General features: G+C 43.4%; 1 protein-coding gene across 5 annotated transcripts in view; it reads right to left on the bottom strand.

The window, feature by feature from the left end:
• LOC122539543 (protein phosphatase 3 catalytic subunit alpha) overlaps nucleotides 1-18,662 on the bottom strand; it is a 332,195-nt gene that overhangs the window by 276,194 nt on the left and 37,339 nt on the right. The window lies entirely within an intron of this gene.

Genomic DNA, 18,662 nt, shown 5'->3' with positions numbered 1-18,662 from the left:
CAGAACTACCTGGGATTCTTGGCTTTATTAGAAGATGCAAAGATAGAAGGAAGTTCTGCTAACCCTATACAAGTACTCAGTTGGAGTTGGGTGTGCAATTCTGGAGGCACGACATCCAGAGGGATAATAAAATTGAGAAGATTGGGAGCTCTTCTTCTTGTGACAGAGAAGCTAATGAGGAAATTTCAGATGGCTTTGGGAGTAAAATAGAGAAAATGTTTCCATTGGGAGGAAGGTCAATAACCAGTTTTAAAATAAATAGTAAAAGAATTGAGGGTGGAAATGTTAGGTATTTTAATATTAATAGTATTTTAATAAAATTCAGTGTGTTGAGATCTGGGATGTGCTGCCTGAAAGGGAAAGATTCAACAGGAACTTTCAGAAGGGAATTGTGAAAAGGAGGAGGAGGAGAAAATGTTGCAAGGCAGGAGGAGCAGACAGAAACTAACCAAAGAGCTCCTCTGGAAGCCCTCTTTTTGCGCTGTCTGATTCTTTGTTTATTTACAATGATTTGGCAACCAAATCTCTTCAGTTTTCTCCTTAACATTATTCTATCACTGAGAACTGAAGGCATATTTCAAACTATTCCCCTATACCCCTGGTAGAATTACAAAATATGCAAATCTTGTCCAAAAGACATGCTCTCAGCTGGAAATAATTTTGCTCAACATTGAATATAATTATAGGCTGTGTCTTCAAGTCAAAATTCTACCTCCATTGCTCATTCCCCAACTAACTAAACCAATTATTTCAACCGCTGAACTCATAAGTTAGCTAATTGCCTGATATCAGTTACCTGTTAACTTATGAGTAGATTTAGTTAATATATCCTCTGAACACTGACATTAACTTTTACATTTGGAATGGAACTAGTACAGCATTGAGTCAAAGAGAAAGCCTCTTTCTCTCTGGAATCTCCACTTTATGCAAAATATTTTCAGGTTAATACTATCTGCGCAGACTACCCCCGCTCTGTCATGTAAACACACCAATGAGACAAACACACTCAGAGGAGACACAGCACAACATCAGGGACTGAAGTTACTCAGCCACGTATTTGTCTCCAGCTGCTGCCTCTGTGGATTCTGAACCAAATAGTATCTGGGGAGGGGTGAACAACAACCAAATGTGCGAAACACATTAACCGCCCTATGAAAAGAAATGTTCTGTGCTTGGTAAAAACTTCAGTTTACTGATTTTAAAAAAGTACAATCATAAAACAGCTCTTCAGAAGCTAGTCCAAATTTTGCTACAAGAAATCCCAAACAATGATAACCTTACAAACCAGTGCAGTATGGCATGTGCAACCCTGCTGAGATTGAATTTTGCTTCTCCCTGTAGTCTTCCTGAACCACACCTATTCCTGGAGTAAAGCACTGGGAAACTGGCCAATCTGTCACCTTGTGCAATGCTCCTAAAAATGTAACTTGATATATCTAATAGTGAAATTCTTCTCCTCCTAGCACCCGCAGTAAGCACAAAGTATTCTCTTACTTGGCAGGAACCCTCACCTTACATCCCACTGCAGCAGCATGGAGCTAACTCAGGAAACCTGCCTTCCATCAAATCATAATCACCAGCTAAGCCAGGAAGACACAGACAAGGCCGAGGAGCCTGTATCATTTTTAACCATTGGAATAACAGGGAACAATCCTTTGAATCAAATGTAAAAGAAAATTGAACTGAACAGCTGCAGATCTGGCACTGGTCACTTCACTGGTGACATCAATTCAGACTTTCCTAATTTCACAATAATGGCAAAGAAAAACTAGTGGAAAAGAATCTGAAGGCCACTTTATTTTACAATCGGGCCATTGCAAGGTTTTCAAACACATGCGAGTGCTGAACTAATTCAGCATCTCGGCCCTCTGGGTTATCAGTTTTGATTGGATAATTGAAAACAAAGAACTATAGCTGCTGCAAATCTGAAACACAAATTACTGGAGAAGCTCATCAAATTCTGGTGAACATGGTGAAAACAGGCCATTCAGCCCAACAGATCCACACCAACTCTGAAGAGCATCCCGCCAATGCCCATCCCCTCTATGCTATACTAGTAACTCTGTTTCCCATGGTACCCAAACTACATATCCGTGAATGATATGGGTTAATTAACATGGTCAATTCGCCTAACCTGCACATCTTTGGACTGTGGAAGGAAACCAGAGCACAGGGAGCGCGTTAACTCCACACAGTCACCCAAGGCTGGAACTGAACCCAGGTCCGTGGTGCTGAGAGACAGCAGTGCTAACCACTGCGCTACCAGTTTTTCAGCAGGTGTGGATAAGAGAAAGCAGAGCCAATGTTGATTCCCGTGACCCAGGGGATCTGAAAAAGTTGATATCCAAGTTACCAATGTTCATTTAAAATGACTGGAACAAAGGGTTAGCAATTACCAGTTAACAAAGGACACTTGAGAATGGCTGGAAATCTCATTTCTAATCTGTTTTAATTGTGAATGCGTGCCCTGGATCAACTTTCACCTTCCAAGCGGTTATTGTGGCTGTGTGCCTGGGTGATGTAAATGAGTCTTTGTAAAATGTAGCATGCTGACACGCCCCATCTGTAATCCTCAACAGATAAAGGATGCAGGGCCATTGAAATTACAGGAATGAGAGCAGATCAAAGAGAAATTCATCATAACAAAGACGAGTAATCCAGACTGGGTCTTGAAAGAATGAGAGAAGTGGAGGTCTGAGGGCTGACCTGATCAAAGTCTTTAAAATGATGAAAGGATTTGATAGGGACATTACCACTCGTGGGTGAGACCACCACTATAAGACAGACATGAACAAATCCACTCGTGAATTCAGGAGAAATGTCTGTACGCAGTGTGGGGAGAATGTGGAACTCTCTCACACAGGGTGTGACTGGAGGTGAATAAAATACATGGTCGTAAAGTGGAAGCTGGTGAAATGTGGGGGAGAAAGAATCTGCTGATCGGGTGGGTTAAAGCAGAGCTAGAGGGAGGAGGTTCATATGGGAAAACTGTTCAACTCCAGATAATCCGTGATCTTTTATCAAAAATCTTGATAATTCTATATGGAGCATTAAGGACCAATTCACTAAATGTCAGGCCGCAACATATGAATAAAATTGTACACAAGAATGGTGTTAGCCCTTAGAACGTGAGGGCTATGATAAATCACACAAACACAGGGCTTACAGTAAAAACAATCAGCTCCAACACAATGAAGCTGGTGCATGAGTAACCTGCTCTCAATTGTAGGAAACTTCACGCATTTGGCTGTATCATAATAACTACATTTTAAATACAACCCTACACTTGTCACAGGACTGGCTTCCTTCAATATTAAATTATTGGAAACAAAATGAGAAAATGCAGGCAGCACCCAGATCAGGGTTATAACGGAGCTAATGCAGCAGGGTATTACCCTCAAGTGGTTCTGATGAAAGGAGTGAGGTTTCAAGTCAGTGACTGTATCACTCTTCAGAGAGTTAAGGAATTTTGGCATTACCCATTGTTAACAGTGAATGCAGCTATACACCTGGGAAGCATTGCGCCTGGGATCCTGTCCTCAACACAAAGATGGAGAATTAAACACAACTTAGTTGGGAACATTAAACAGGGTGGAGGACAGAAGGAAGCTCCTCAAATGAAGACAGGAATCACAAAACTGTCCTGCCCAGTTTCCATGCAGTGGTGATTACTGCAGACTGCACTTGTAATGTAACTGAAGATCAGATTAATCAAAAACAACAAATTCCTCTTTTAGATTTGATGCCAGTTAAATCAAATGAACCATCCAGGAGTCAAATTCCCAACAGACACCAAGATTAATTGGATCAAGTCTTAGGGTGTCACCTGTCACTCCTCATGGGACACCTCAAAATGAATCAACACAGAGACAACCCCAGCATTGCCAAGGGATTGATTAGGAGAAATCATCTTCAAACAAGACCTCAAAAATGTGTTGCTGGAAAATCGCAGGTCAGGCAGCATCGAAGGAGCAGGAGAACCGACGTTTCGGGCATAAGCCCTTCTTCAGGGATCCTGATTCCTGAAGAAGGGCTTATGTCCGAAACGTCAATTCTCCTGTTCCTTGGATGCTGCCTGACCTGCTGCGCTTTTCCAGCAACACATTTTTCAGGTCTGATCTCCAGCATCTGCAGTCCTCACTTTCTCCTAGTAGATTCAGACAAGACCTGCCTGTAAATACTCTGCCATTGTTTGGCAATGGATCAGCCAATGCCATATTTATACCCTCAAATTTAAATCTGTTCTGAGAACAATGTCAATAAGGCCAGCATTTATTGTCCATCTTTCAGTGGCATGCAAAGTTGACAGGAGACTTCTCTGTAACACAGAACATTCATAGAATCAGAGTTTTTGTAGTCTGAAAGCTCACAAGGTCATCACAGAGAGCAGTGAACACAGGAAACAGGGGCAGCAATAACTTCCACAGCTACTTGAGCTACTCGGTCATTCAGCACGATCACAGCCAAACCCACACCTCCACCTCACTCCTCGGGCAATTTCCTGATACCCCACAAGCCCTTTTGTGCTGAGGATTATTTTGACCTCCATCTTGAGCACAGACTTGAACCCTCCACCTTCTGAGACACAGCTTCACTGAACATAAGCTGGTAAAATGAGAAGCTACAAGACTGAGCTGATTAAAACCAGCTGACTGGATTGGCACCGTCCTATTGCCCAGTCCGTTGGTATTCCCACTAAGCAGCAACTTGGTCCACCATGATTCACAGAAAGTGTTTGATGTGGGCTTTGTGATGTTACCCAGCAGCCCTCTGAGGATTCAAGTTCAACAAGGTACACGTATATCGCATCTTAACAGTGTAAAATATCTAAATCCTACTGCAGGAGTGACTAACTAATTCTGACTAAACCATGTAAGAGAAAGATCAGCATAGAGGTGAAAAAATTTGGTGAATGAGGTCAGTGTTAAAAAACATGATAAATGAGAGATGGCGTGAGCGTGAAAGGAGCAGGGAGAGCCAATGGTATTGCCAATAGAGGGCCAGAGCTTAAGATGTGCAGGCATCTGAGGTTCCAGGATAGGGAGTGGTGTACAGTCTGGAGGGAGTTACTGACATAGGGAAGGGATATGGGGCTGAAGGAAGTTACAGGGATAAGGAGAAGGTGTAGGGGCTGGGGGGATTTACAGAGATAGGGAGGGGATGTACGCCAGGGAAAGAGTTGAACAGAACAATTCGAATTTTCAAGCCATTGAAGAGTTGCTCGACTGTGTGCAGGATATGGATGGGGACACGGGGCAAAGTGAGCACTGGAATCACATACACAAACCCGTATTTGCTTCAACTATAAACAGAGATTTAAATAACTCCACCTTTGCTCAGCAACAGGTAAACAAGGTTCAGTCTGGTATTGTTCCCTTATTCACACCTGGCGAGTAACCGGACGCCCCAGTGACCGGGAGTAACCGGACGCCCCAGTGACCGGGGAGTAACCGGACGCCCCAGTGACCGGGGAGTAGCTGTCAGTCCATTTCTCTGCTAGAACATTGAACATAGAACATAGAAGAATACAGTGCAGTACAGGCCCTTCGGCCCTCGATGTTGCGCCGATCCAAGCCCACCTAACCTACACTAGCCCACTATCCTCCATATGCCTATCCAATGCCCGCTTAAATGCCCATAATGAGGGAGAGTCCACCACTGCTACTGGCAGGGCATTCCATGAACTCACGACTCGCTGAGTAAAGAACCTACCCCTAACATCTGTCCTATACCTACCACCCCTTAATTTAAAGCTATGCCCCCTTGTAATAGCTGACTCCATACGTGGAAAAAGATTCTCACTGTTGACCACATCTAAACCCCTAATCATCTTGTACACCTCTATCAAGTCACCCCTAAACCTTCTTTTCTCCAATGAAAACAGCCTCAAGTGCCTCAGCTGCTCCTCATACAATCTTCCTTCCATACCAGGCAACATCCTGGTAAACCTCCTCTGCACCCGTTCCAGTGCCTCCACATCCTTCCTATAGTATGGCGACCAAAACTGCACACAATACTCCAGATGCGGCCGCACCAGAGTCTTATACAACTGCAACATGACCTCAGTATTCCGGAACTCAATTCCTCTACCAATAAAAGCCAGTACGCCATATGCCTTCTTCACCGCACTATTTACCTGGGTGGCAACTTTCAAAGATCTGTGTACATGGACACCAAGATCCCTCTGCTCATCCACACTACCAAGTATCCGACCATTAGCCCAATACCCCATCTTTTTGTTACTCTTACCAAAGTGAATCACCTCACACTTATCTACATTGAACTCCATTTGCCACATTTCTGCCCAGTTCTGCAGCTTATCTTTCTCCCGCTGTAACCTGCCACATCCTTCCTCACTGTCTACAACTCCTCCGACTTTCGTATCATCCGCAAACTTGCTCACCCAACCTTCTAGCCCCTCCTCCAGGTCATTTATAAAAATGACAAACAGCAATGGTCCCAAAACAGATCCTTGCGGAACACCGCTAGTGATGGCACTCTAAGATGAACCTTTACCATCAACTACTACCCTCTCCTTCCAGCCAGCCAATTCCTAATCCAAATCTCCAACTCACCCTCAATGCCATACATTCCACAGTCGCTCAGGTGAATATGTGCAACTTCTCAATACCAGGCGACACAGACCGTCTCAGATTGTTCTGAAATCCTCAAAACAAACCTGACCCAGAGAGACACTCATCGTACCCTGTGGCAATGAAGCAATTAAATACCAATCAGCACTTCAGTTTAAGATGACTTTCTGCTCATTTGTTTTCCCCATTGAGACAGCAGTGATTCAATGTCAACCAAAGATTATTGAACACATTATTGTAGTGGAGACTCACAGTAGGATCTGAACAAAAACACAACAGGAGATAATTTCCCAGAACAAAGCTGTTTGTTTCAAGACAATGTGAACTGAAGGTGGTAAAGGTAAATGATTAATAAAATAAAGGACCTCTCCTTAGCACAGAGCGAGATAAGGTGGTTAATCATTTACTTGTTGCTTTCAGCTCCAGACTGATAGACTATCCTGACCAGCTTCCCATTACAGAGACTGCACATCATTCACATTTCTGCTGCCTAATGCTAATTCATTCCAAGTGCTGTTCACCCATCACCCGTCAAAAAACACCATCATTTAAATTTTTTTACCTGCATTTGCAAATCCACATCTCGCTCCCCCTGCCCCTCATTATCTGACACTCCCACCACTCTCAAACCCCATAATTGCAGTCCTCAGATCATAAGCATCACCAACTCCAGTGACAGGAGTTGTGACTTTCAGTAATTTATTTCCACACTTGCTCCTTTCAGATACCACAGAAAGCTACCTTTAGGGTCAAATAACTGGTCTCCTGCTAGAAGCTGTGCTGTTCTTTGATCCTCACTCCTGTAAAACATTGTGCCAAGCTGAAAGCCTGATATAAACACAAGCTGTTGTTGCAGAAATATCCAAAAACCTTCCAATGCTCCTGTTTCATATGAAGCTCTGTGATACATTGCGGTCATCAAACCAATATCAGTCATCTCGCTCACACAGCTCAGAATCAAAACATTGCAGGCACTCTCAGGACATAACTACATCATCAAAGTGACATTCCCAGAGGATCACCAAGCAGACACTCCTGGAGTGCACCGAAACAGAGTCGACATTCCCAGAACAGTGCAACAGGCGAAGCTGACACTCCTATCCTTTCGCTGCACGAGAGTGTTTCTCAGCTCACATCTGCTGATTTGTGAGTTATGATAAATCTGTGCTCTCTCTCTCTCATTCTCCATCGCTTTGAGGAGGAGAGTTTCTCCCTGTTGCATTAGGATACAGGGAGCAGGGTTCTGCATGAGTCACAGAGGTGAAAGGTTGGAGATCTGTCACTCCAGGTCAGTTAACAAAAAGAAAATCTCCTTGTGGTGAAGGTTCTAAAACCTGGGATCACATCAAAATGAAAATCCACAAGTGTCCAATTGACTTACACAGTCCATCAGAAATTGTGGAAGAGATTACCTCCATCATTAATGAGCCTGATGCTGAAGTACAGTCTATGGAAAACATGAACTAAAATACATTTTAAATCCTAAAAATAATTGGTGCAAGACAAAAGAAAAAATGTGCCACTATCATTTAAACCGCTGGCCCCTCTGAGCTGGTCTAAAGTTGGAAAATCACCTTTCTTATAAGGTTACTCTAAATTAGGACCATTCATATCTTCGTGAAGCTTTAAAATAGAACAAGCTGCTTTGTGCGCGAATCTGACAACGGAAAAATAAGCCAAGTTGTGAAACTTGTTTCTCAAAGTCAGCCTAAAGGCAGGCTCCAGTTCGTGACGTTAAGTAATTTAGTGCTGACTTTCCTTAATGTAGAAATATTTTAAAAAAGCATGGTTTAACCTACACATTAGAGGAATGCTTTCTTATTGGAAGCTTACAGCTTAATGTATTGTAAAAGGATCACTGGCAAGACCAGGCGCTAAAATTATTAACGTGGTGCCAGAAACAAATTCATGCATTGCCGAATATTCGGCATTCAAACGGAGCCCACAATATCAAGCTTGGACGAAGGAACATGGAACTTGCTTCCTGGCTCCCCAAAGCCTGTCAACCACTACCACCACTTTCTCTTGCAGTCCCTCAGGGAGTGAGGATACCCTGCTTCCCCCTCTGGGGTTGGGGGGGGATTCTGCTGTGGCGGAATGGTCCGATCATGAAGCAGAGACTCTGCCCTTGGAGGTAGTTGGGGGTTGAAACTTTATTGCTGGAACAGCACAGCAGGTCAGGCAGCATCCAGGGAACAGGAGATTCGACGTTTCGGGCACAGGCCCTTCTTCAGGAGTGAAGAAGGGCCTGTGCCCGAAACGTCGAATCTCCTGTTCCCTGGATGCTGCCTGACCTGCTGTGCTGTTCCAGCAATAAAGTTTCAACTTTGATCTCCAGCATCTGCAGACCTCACTTTCTCCTCGAGGTAGTTGGGGGGTCAACACACCAGATTCTGCACACTCTTTCTGCTGACAGGCTTACAAGGGCCATTCTTCTGCCCTCTTAGGGATGGCTTACTATTGTGGAGAAAGTGAGGACTGCGGATGCTGGAGACCAGAGTTGAAAAATGTGGTGCTGGAAAAACACTGCAGACGAGACAGCATCCGAGGAGCAGGAGAATCGACGTTTCGGGCATAAGATCGGGGATTCCTGAAGAAGGGCTTATGCCCGAAACGTCGATTCTCCTGCTCCTAGCATGCTGCCTAGCCTGCTGTGTTTTTCCAGCACCACATTACTATTGTGGAGCTCAAGCAGAGACTCTGTTAGGGAGGACAAGGTGGCCTGCCCACAGGTGGTCATGTGACCAGTGCCTTGATATTGAGGACACTGGCCTGGGACACTCACATTGGGGTGTCTACCCTACCAGTGGATTGACAGGATTTGTTAAGGCAGTGTTGCTGTTAATTCTCCAGGGATTTCAAGTATCTGCTACATATAGTCTATGTGTAGTGTGAGGACTATGGTTGCTCTGTAGACCATGAGCTTGGTACTAGGTTTGAGGTTTTAGATTTCAAACACCCTGTTCCGCAGAATTCAAAGACTGACGTATTGGAGTCGATGTTGGATTTCATCAATGTCTGCTCTTACAAAGATGTAGTTCCTGAGGTATGGGAAATGATCCACATTGTCCAGGTCCTCGCCGTGAGTGTTGGTGGTCAGAGGCAGAGTTGCATGGTGAGGGCCGGTAGAGAACCTTTATTTCCTGATGTTTAGTGTGAACTGTCCCCCTCTCCAAGTCAGGAGTGTGATGGAATACTTCCCACTTGCCTGGATGGATGCAGCTCCAACAATATTCAAGGAGCTCAACAATCAACCTTGCCTGTTGGCACTTCATCCACCACTTTAAACATCCACTCCCTCCATCAGTGATTCTCAGTAGCACCATCTACAACATGCAGAGCAGAGACTCACCAAGGCTTCTTAACAGCATCTTCCAAACCCATGACCACTTCCATCTAGAAGGACAAGGGCAGCTGATACATTGGAACACCACCCCCTGCGAGTTCCCCTTGAAACCACTCACCATCCTGACTTGGAAATGTATTGCCTTTCCTTCACTGTCACCGAGTCAAAATCCTGGAATTCCCTTCCTAAGGGCATTGTGGGTCTACCAACAGCACATGGACTGCAGCGGGTCAAGGAGGCAGCTCACCCCCACCTTCTCAAGGGGCAACTAGGGCAACATATGCAGCAATATTTATATCTTAAAAAAAAACAACTAAATAAAACTTATCCGGATTGCAAATAAGAACACAAACAGAGGGCTAAGACCAAATGGAATCAACCTGAAAGGAGAGCATTTCTTCAAGAAACAGCAGTAAAAATGGAAGAGACAAAGTGTATTGTTATTTCACGTGGATAACACTCTTGCTAAAATGTTCAGTAAAGCTGTTTAATTAGTTCTATGTTTTTACAAACTTAAAGCACTGAACATTGACATATTACAATGTATGCTCAACCTTGATTTTTGGCACAGTCCAATTTGTTCACCATCTCGGGAATCTAATCAAAGTAAATTCTATTAACTTTATTAAATTACATATATTTTATAATCAAATATGTAAAAAGCAGGGAATATGTTTATCCTAGTTATATATTCTGACCAGGCTTTTAGAGTCAGAGTTGTACAGCACAGTCCAACTCGTCCATGCCAACCAGATATCCTAATCTAATCTAATTCCATTTGCCAGCACTTGGCCCATATCCCTGTAAACCCTTCCTATTCATATACTCATCCCAATGCCTTTTAAATGCTGTAGTTGTACCAGCTTCCACTACTTCCTCCGGCAGCTCATTCCATCCACGCACCACCCTCTGCATGAAAAAGTTGCCCCTCAGATCCCTTTTATATCTTTCACCTCTCACCCTAAACCTATAGTTCTGGACATACCCACTCCAGGGAAAAGACTTTGTCTATTTACACTATCCATGCCCAGCCTGTTCAACCTCTCCCTATAGCTCAAATCCTCCAAACCTGGCAACACCCTTGCAAATCTTTTCTGAACTCTTTCAAGTTTCACAAACATCCTTCCATTAGGAAGGAGACCAGAATCGCACGCAATATTCCAAAAGTAGCCTAACCGATGTCCTGTACAGCCACAACATGACCTCCGAACTCCTGTACTCAATACTCTGACCAATAAAGGAAAGCATACCAAACGCCTTCTTCACTATCCTATCTACCTGCGACTCTACTTTCAAGGAGCTATGAACCTGCATTCCAAGGTCTCTTTGTTCAGCAACACTCCCGAGGACTTTACCATTAAGTGTGGAAGTCCTGATCTGATTTGCTTTTCCAAAATGCAGCACCTCGCATTTATCTAATTTAAACTCCTCAGCCCATTGTCCCATCTGATCGACGTCCCATTGATTTACTACATAAAATTTCATTTTTAAATGAATAGAATTCAAATCATTAATGTCAAATACAGTTTTTGATCAGTTCCCTGTCCCAATTGAGAGGGATTCTCAAAGGAGAGAGGCAGTGAACTATTCAGCATGTAACTGAACAGTCACTGCAACTGAACAGATATGCATGGAGTCCATATTCCCTCTCCTCCCAAACTGTGTCCCCCACCCGAAACTATAACAGCTTGTTAACATGCAGGAATTAATAAAGATGGAAAGGATTTTTAGTTTTACAAGGTTTAGGCACTCTCTTTATATATCTCTTTCCGTTACAAGCGCTGGCTGCTCAGCAGGGGTTATTGTAACCACAAAGTGGAGTCATACAGATGTACACCATGGAACCATGTGACCAGATATCCTAAATTAATATAGGCCTATTTGTCAACTTTTGGCTCATATCCCTCTAAACCCTCCCTATTCATATACCCATCCAGATGCCTTTTCAATGTTGTAATTGTACCAGCTTCCACCACTTCCTCTGGCAGCTTATCCATACACTCACCACCCTCTGCGTGAAGTTGTCATCCCCTAGGTCCCTTTTAAAATCAATTACAATATTTAAAAGGTATCTGGATGGGTATATGAATAGGAAGTGTTTACAGGGATATGGGCTAAATGCTGGCAAATGGGACTAGATTGGGTTGGGATATCTGGTCGGCATAGACGAGTTGGACCGAAGGGTCTGTTTCCATGCTGTACATCTCTATGACTCTATTCTCTCTGGTTTTGGACTAGCCTACCCTGGGGAAAAGACCTTGACAATTTACCCTACCTATGCCTTTCATGATTTTACAAACTTCTATAAGGTCACCCCTCAGCCCCCAATGATAATGGGAAAATAGCCCTAGCCCATTGAGCCTCTCCCTATAGCTCAAACCCTCCAACCTTATCTTGTAATGGTAGCTGTGGAGTTACTCTGTCTGCACTTCCTGAAACATATGGATCTTTATGAAGTGTTCAGACAGCCTATTTTTGTCTGGATGGCATTGTTTGTGCAGACTCACTGTAGACACGGCACTACATTATTGGTGTAATGTGACCAAGCCACCTGTTAATGGTCTGTTCCAATAAAAGGAGACTAACTGTAAACCAGCTGCAACAATTCACATCTCTGCATCGATTTCCCAGAAGGGACGCCCCATGTACCAACTACAATTTGCATCTATGCAGCAGCAAAACATCCTGAGGTGCTCTGTGAGAACATCATCAGACAAAACCTGACACCAAGCCAGAAGGGATATTGGAGCAGGTGATCAAAAGCTTAGTCAAAGTGTCATGTTTTAAAAGTGTCTTAAAGGAGGAGAGAGACGCAGAGTGTTACGGAGAAAACTCTGTGCTCGAGTCCCCCTACAGATACAGGAGCCAAAAATACAATCTGCTACATCAAATAGGCCAGTACTAAGGGAGTGCTGCACTGTCAGAGGTGCAACCTTTCAGTGAAGACTTGATACTGAGGCCCTGTTTGCTCGGAGACAAATGCCAATAGATCCTGCAGCTCCTCTTCACAGAAGAGCAGGATATCATAGGGCCCTCAATCACCACTAATACAGAATCTGGTCATCATTACGTTGCTATTCAAGACAACTTGCTTATTGCAAATTGGCTATCAGGTTTGCCAAATTACAGCATGCCAACATTTCAAAAGTGCTTAATTGGTTTTGCTTTTAAAAGGCTTTGAAATATCCTGAGGTTAAAAAAGTGCTTTATAAATGCAAGTCTCATTTCCTGGAAGGTCTCTTCTGAGAGTTTGCTGAAACTGCTATATCTGTAGCACACAAGAACTCTGCCTGATTAATGTTCATTTAAAACATTTGCTTCACTTCCTAGTTTCACTCTCCTGAGTTATTAAACACAAATCAATAGAAGTGCAATTTCAATATAGCAGAGAATTTTCTATCAACCCAAACACATTTCCTGATTGCTACTTGCATGAAAAAGGCCAGTGAATTCTTAAAAGCAAATAATGGAGGAGAATGCAAATTATGAAGAAGGCATTAAATTTCCAATTTCCACTTCCTATTTTACAGCTACTCATTGACAGTAGGACACAAGTTAAAAGGAAACATGAAGGTGAAGATGAAGATGCTCTTTTTAGGAAATTAAAACACTTTATAGCTATATCACCTCTGATTTCCACACTGCTACCACTTGTGCAGCACCCCACCCCCAACGCGTGCGCGTGCACACACACATTTACTCTCTTCCCCAGGGACCCCATAAATGGTGATGTAGACTGGTCTGATTTCAAACAGTGTCACGTCATTTACACTGACTGAGCTAGGAATCAGGAAAAACCCTTCACCTGTTGATACCTTGCAGCAGCATTGTTTTTCGTGAAGGTTTACCCTGCAGTTACCACAGTAATCTAGGGGTTGGCATTTTTCTGGCATTGCAACATTGAATGCCTCAGCACAAAACCAAGTGAAGGCAAGCCCCACTTCCACACATACACTTCCAAAACCACCCTCTTGTACCTCCCATACAAAAATACATAAACTTAATGTGTGCTTGCTTATGCAGATTTTCTAACTAACTCATTAATAATACTGTAGAGCCTCTGCATCCGTAAAATCATGAATTATGAATTCACCTGTCCACACCAAATAATAAGTAAAAACAAAAAATCAACATCTGCAGGCAACATTTCCGTATCAACGATACTTTCAACCGAGAATTTTATCATTCATAGGGATTCTCAGGAATGCTGAGACATGACTGCATTACTTAAAATAAGCAACACCGAAATACCTCCAACTTTAAGAATGGTCCGGAAGAGTCAGACTTGAAACATTAACTGTTTCTTTCCCTGCACAGAAGGTGCCAGACCAGTGTTTCTCCAGTGTTCTGTTTATTTCAGATAGGAAAAACAAAGAAAACGTACAGCCCAGGAACAGGCCCTTCAGCCCTCCAAGCCCTTAGCCAATCCAAATTCACTGTCTAAACCTGCCGCAAAACTCCCAAGGATCTGTATCCCTCTGCTCCCCACCTACGTGTGCATCTGTCCAGACGCATCTTAAATGAATCTACCGTATCTGCCTCTACCACCTCTGCTGGCAGTGCATTCAAGGCATCTACCACGCTCAGTGTGAAGTACTTTCCACGTGTATCCCCCCTTAAACTTTTCACCTCTCACCTTGAATGCGTGACCTCTCGTTATTGAACCCTTCACCTTGGGAAAAAGCTTATCTCTATCCACTCTGTCTATACCCTTCATGATTTTGCAGATCTCAATCAGGTCCCCCCTCAATCTCCCTTTTTCTAAAAAAAATCCTAACCTATTCAACTTCTCTTCATAGCTAGCACCTTCCATACCAGGCAACATCCTCATAAACCTTCTCTGCACCCTCTCCAAAGCGTTCACATCCTTTTGGTAATGTGGCGACCAGAACTGTACACAATATTCTAAATGCGGCCGAACCAACATCTTGTACAAGTTTAACATGACCTGCCAGCTCTTATACTCAATAGCCCGCCCAATAAAGGCAATCATACCATATGCCTTCTTGACGACTCTAGCCATCTGTGCAGCCACCGTCAGGGTACAATGGACCTGAACTCCCAGACCTCTCTGTTCATCAACGTTTCCCAAGGCTCTTCCGTTTACAGTATAGTTCGCACTAGAATTAGACCTTCCAAAATGCATCACCTCACATTTGCCTGGATTGAACTCCATCTGCCACTTTTCAGCCCAACTCTCCAGTCTATCTATATTCTTTTGTATTCTTTGACAGTCCCCTATGCTTTCTGCTACTCGACCACTTTGTATCATCTGTCAACTTACTGATCAGACCACCAATACCCTCCTCCAGATCATTTTGGTATATCACAAACAACAGTGGCCCCACGTTTGGGAGAAGATTTGTAGCTCAGGTGCTCATTGTTGTTGTTCTGTTCGCCGAGCTGGGAATTTGTGTTGCAGACATTTCGTCCCCTGCCTAGGTGACCTCCTCAGTGCTTGGGAGCCTCCTGTGAAAGCCGGAGGAAAGATCACAGAAGCGCTTCACAAGAGGCTCCCAAACACTGAGGATGTCACCTAGACAGGGGACGAAACGTCTGCAACACAAATTCCCAGCTCAGCGAACAGAACCACAACAGTGGCCCCAATACTGACCCCTGTAGAACACCACTGGTCACCTTTCTCCATATCAAGAAACTCCCTTCAATTACTACTCTGTCTCCTGTTGCTCAACCAGTTCTTTATCCATCTAGCTAGAACCCCTGTACACCATGTGACTTCACTTTCTCCATTAGTTTATCATAGGGAACCTTATCAAACGCCTTGCTGAAGTCCACGTATATGACATCTACAGCCATTCCTTCATCTATCAACTTGGTCACTTCCTCAAAGAACTCTATTAAGTTGGTAAGCACGATCTCTCCCACTCAAAACCATATTGCTGATCACTGATAAGCCCATTCCCTTCCAAATATAAATAGATTCTATCCCTCAATACCTTCTCCAGCAACTTTCCCACCACTGATGGCAGGCTCACTGGTCTGTAGTTACCTGGAATATCCCATCTACCTTTCTTGTACAGGGGGACAACATTAGCATCTCTCCAATCCTCCAGCACTTCACGTGTTTAAGGATGCAACAAAGATATGTTAGGGCCCTAGCTATTTCCTCTCTCACCTCCCTCAGCAATCTGGGATAGATCCCATTTGGTCTTGCCCAACTTAATATCCTTCAGCCTACCCAACACATCCTCCCTCCTTATGTCAGCATGATCCAGAGTAAACAAACTTCTGTCTCTAATCTCAACACTCACCATGTCCCTCTCTTCAGTGAACACTGATGCAAAGTAATCATTGAGAATCTCACCCATTTTTTCTGGTTCAATACACAACCTTCCTTCGTTATCCTTTAGTGGACCAACCCTTTCTCTAGTCAACCTCTTACTTCTTATATATGAATAAAAGGCCTTTGGATTCTCCTTAATTCTGCTCACTAAAGTTATTTCATGATTCCTTTTAGCCCGCTTGATTCCTTGTTTAAGATTGGTTCTTCTCTCCTGATATTCCTCCAGGGCCCGTTCGGTTCTCAGCTGCCTAGACCTTTTCCTTTTGGCTAGTCGCACAATTTCTCCTGTCATCCAGAATTGTGTCAGATCTCCAACACCTGCAGCTCTTCATTTTATTTAAAAATGGTAGACGAGTTGTTGCTTTGATACAGTAACCCCACGACCAATCATTTCTAGATCACAAGTCTCAAAAGTGGCACATGCTCCCCCAGCAAAGCAACTTCTCACATGACAGGAAGACAGGAGGCCAGGTGGCTTGGGTGATCCTGTCCCAGGATTGCTGCAACCATCAGTGAGTTAATTGGTGACTTGCTTGCCAGGACACTATCTTCCAAAACGCATATGGTGACAAAGCAAAATTTTGGTAGCCAATAAAAAAAAATCAATCACCTCATTGGGGACTGCCATTTCCAAATATTTCCCCAAAGGTACATTTTCATACATTTAATAAAAGAGAAGCAAGAACAACAGATTGTGAGTGCGCCCGTAGCCAAAGACAAAAGGAGTGACAATGCTGGTAAAGGAGAGATTGAGGGGTAAAATAGGTGTCAATGAAGGTTTGAAAAAGGAGCAAATGGGTCCACTCTGCTGTGAACTAAGTCAACAAGTCAGTAATATGTCACAGCTGAGAGAGATGTGGGAGATCCAAGAACAATTGAGGACTAAGGTCATGCCGTCAAATGGATAACGGGGTGCTGTCCTCAAATTTGCTTTGCACTTTGTTGGATTGTTATTATAGGCCGAGAACAGAAATGCTTGGTCCCTCTTTTATCAGTCTTCAGTGAGAATGAGGGCAAATTGCTGATCATTCTGCATGGTGTAGCAGAGTTGTTCTGGGTGGATTCTGACCTGTTTAATGTTAAATTGATGATTAAAGTGGGTATATCAAGATTGGTCAATGCTGGAAACCTCCCCTCCTCCAAACATGAAGTGTCAGCAGTGACAGAGAATGGCTTGTCTGCTCTGACTGCTCTTTTCTTGCTTTTTTGTCTACCTTCTATTCTCATTCTTTACCTCGAGTTCAGATGGTATTAACAGTGGACTTCACTGACCCTGAGTAATCCCAGTGCTGACTTAGAGCGTTTGTAACACTGAAGCTGCAGAGGCAGCGGCTGAAGCCCAGACAGCAGTCAGCGACGATATAATGGTCAGGGTCAAAACCCTCCAAGCAGTGGGGCAGCCTGGCGCGTGCAGGTGAGTCTAAGCCCAGTGCTGGAGACAGTGAGCCCTCTTGGGAAGGCTCAGCTTGGAGCATCTGTAGACCAATGACTCAAAAAAGGACTGTAATGTTTGACACTTGGACCTTATTTCTTTATTTTTCTAGTATTATGCTAAAATGACTGCGGTGCTGACCTTTTTAAACTTAGATCTTTATTCCTCTATTTCTGTAATGAAGATTTTGTACCCAGGCACTTTATACCCAAGATGGTGCCATGTGTGACAACATTGTTGTACTCTTGTACTCCATATTTGAGTGCAGGGGATAATAAAACCTAAATCTAAAATCTAAGTCTAGCAGGTATTAGGGAAATACTAAATAAAAACCAAACAAATTGTGAATCCTGTGAATCAGAGACAAAAACAGAAGTTACTGGAAAAGCTCAGCAGGTCTGGCAGCATCTGTGAAGAGAAACCAAAGTTAACGTTTGGATCCAGTGACCCTTCCCCAGAACCTGTTAATTGTGAAAGTTGCCTGGAGTAATTGCCCTTTTTCAAAGGTAATGGACTACAGATATAGGGAAGTCTTGCTAAAACTATATGGGCACTAGTTAGTCACACTTAAATCACTGATTTAATCCCCTTATCTAAGGGGGGATACACCAGCATTGCAGACAGTCCAGAGAAGGTTCACTTAGTTGACCCTGTGTATGGAGGGACTGTTTAATGAGGAGAGGTCAAGTAGGTTGGGTGTGTGCTCATTGGAGTTTAGAAAAATAACAGGCAACCTTATTGAAATGTCCAAGATTCCTGGGGATTTGACAGAATAGATGTGGAAAGGTTGTTTTCCCGTGTGGGAGGATCTGGATCCAGAGGGTCGAATATCAGAGTAAGGGGTTGCCCATTTAAGACAGGGATGAGGAAGAATTTTCTTTGACCACAGAGGACTGTTAGTGTTGGGTCATTAAGTATGTTCAAGGCTTACATATATATTTTATTCAGTAATGGAAGCAAGGGTTATGGAGAAAGGGCAGAAAGGTG

The sequence above is a fragment of the Chiloscyllium plagiosum genome, unplaced genomic scaffold (genome assembly GCF_037043375.1).
Source record: "Chiloscyllium plagiosum isolate Xiang-an unplaced genomic scaffold, Cpla_swu_hap1 HiC_scaffold_36, whole genome shotgun sequence".
Lineage (NCBI taxonomy): Eukaryota > Metazoa > Chordata > Chondrichthyes > Orectolobiformes > Hemiscylliidae > Chiloscyllium > Chiloscyllium plagiosum.
This window is presented reverse-complemented; position numbering and strand designations above follow the sequence as displayed.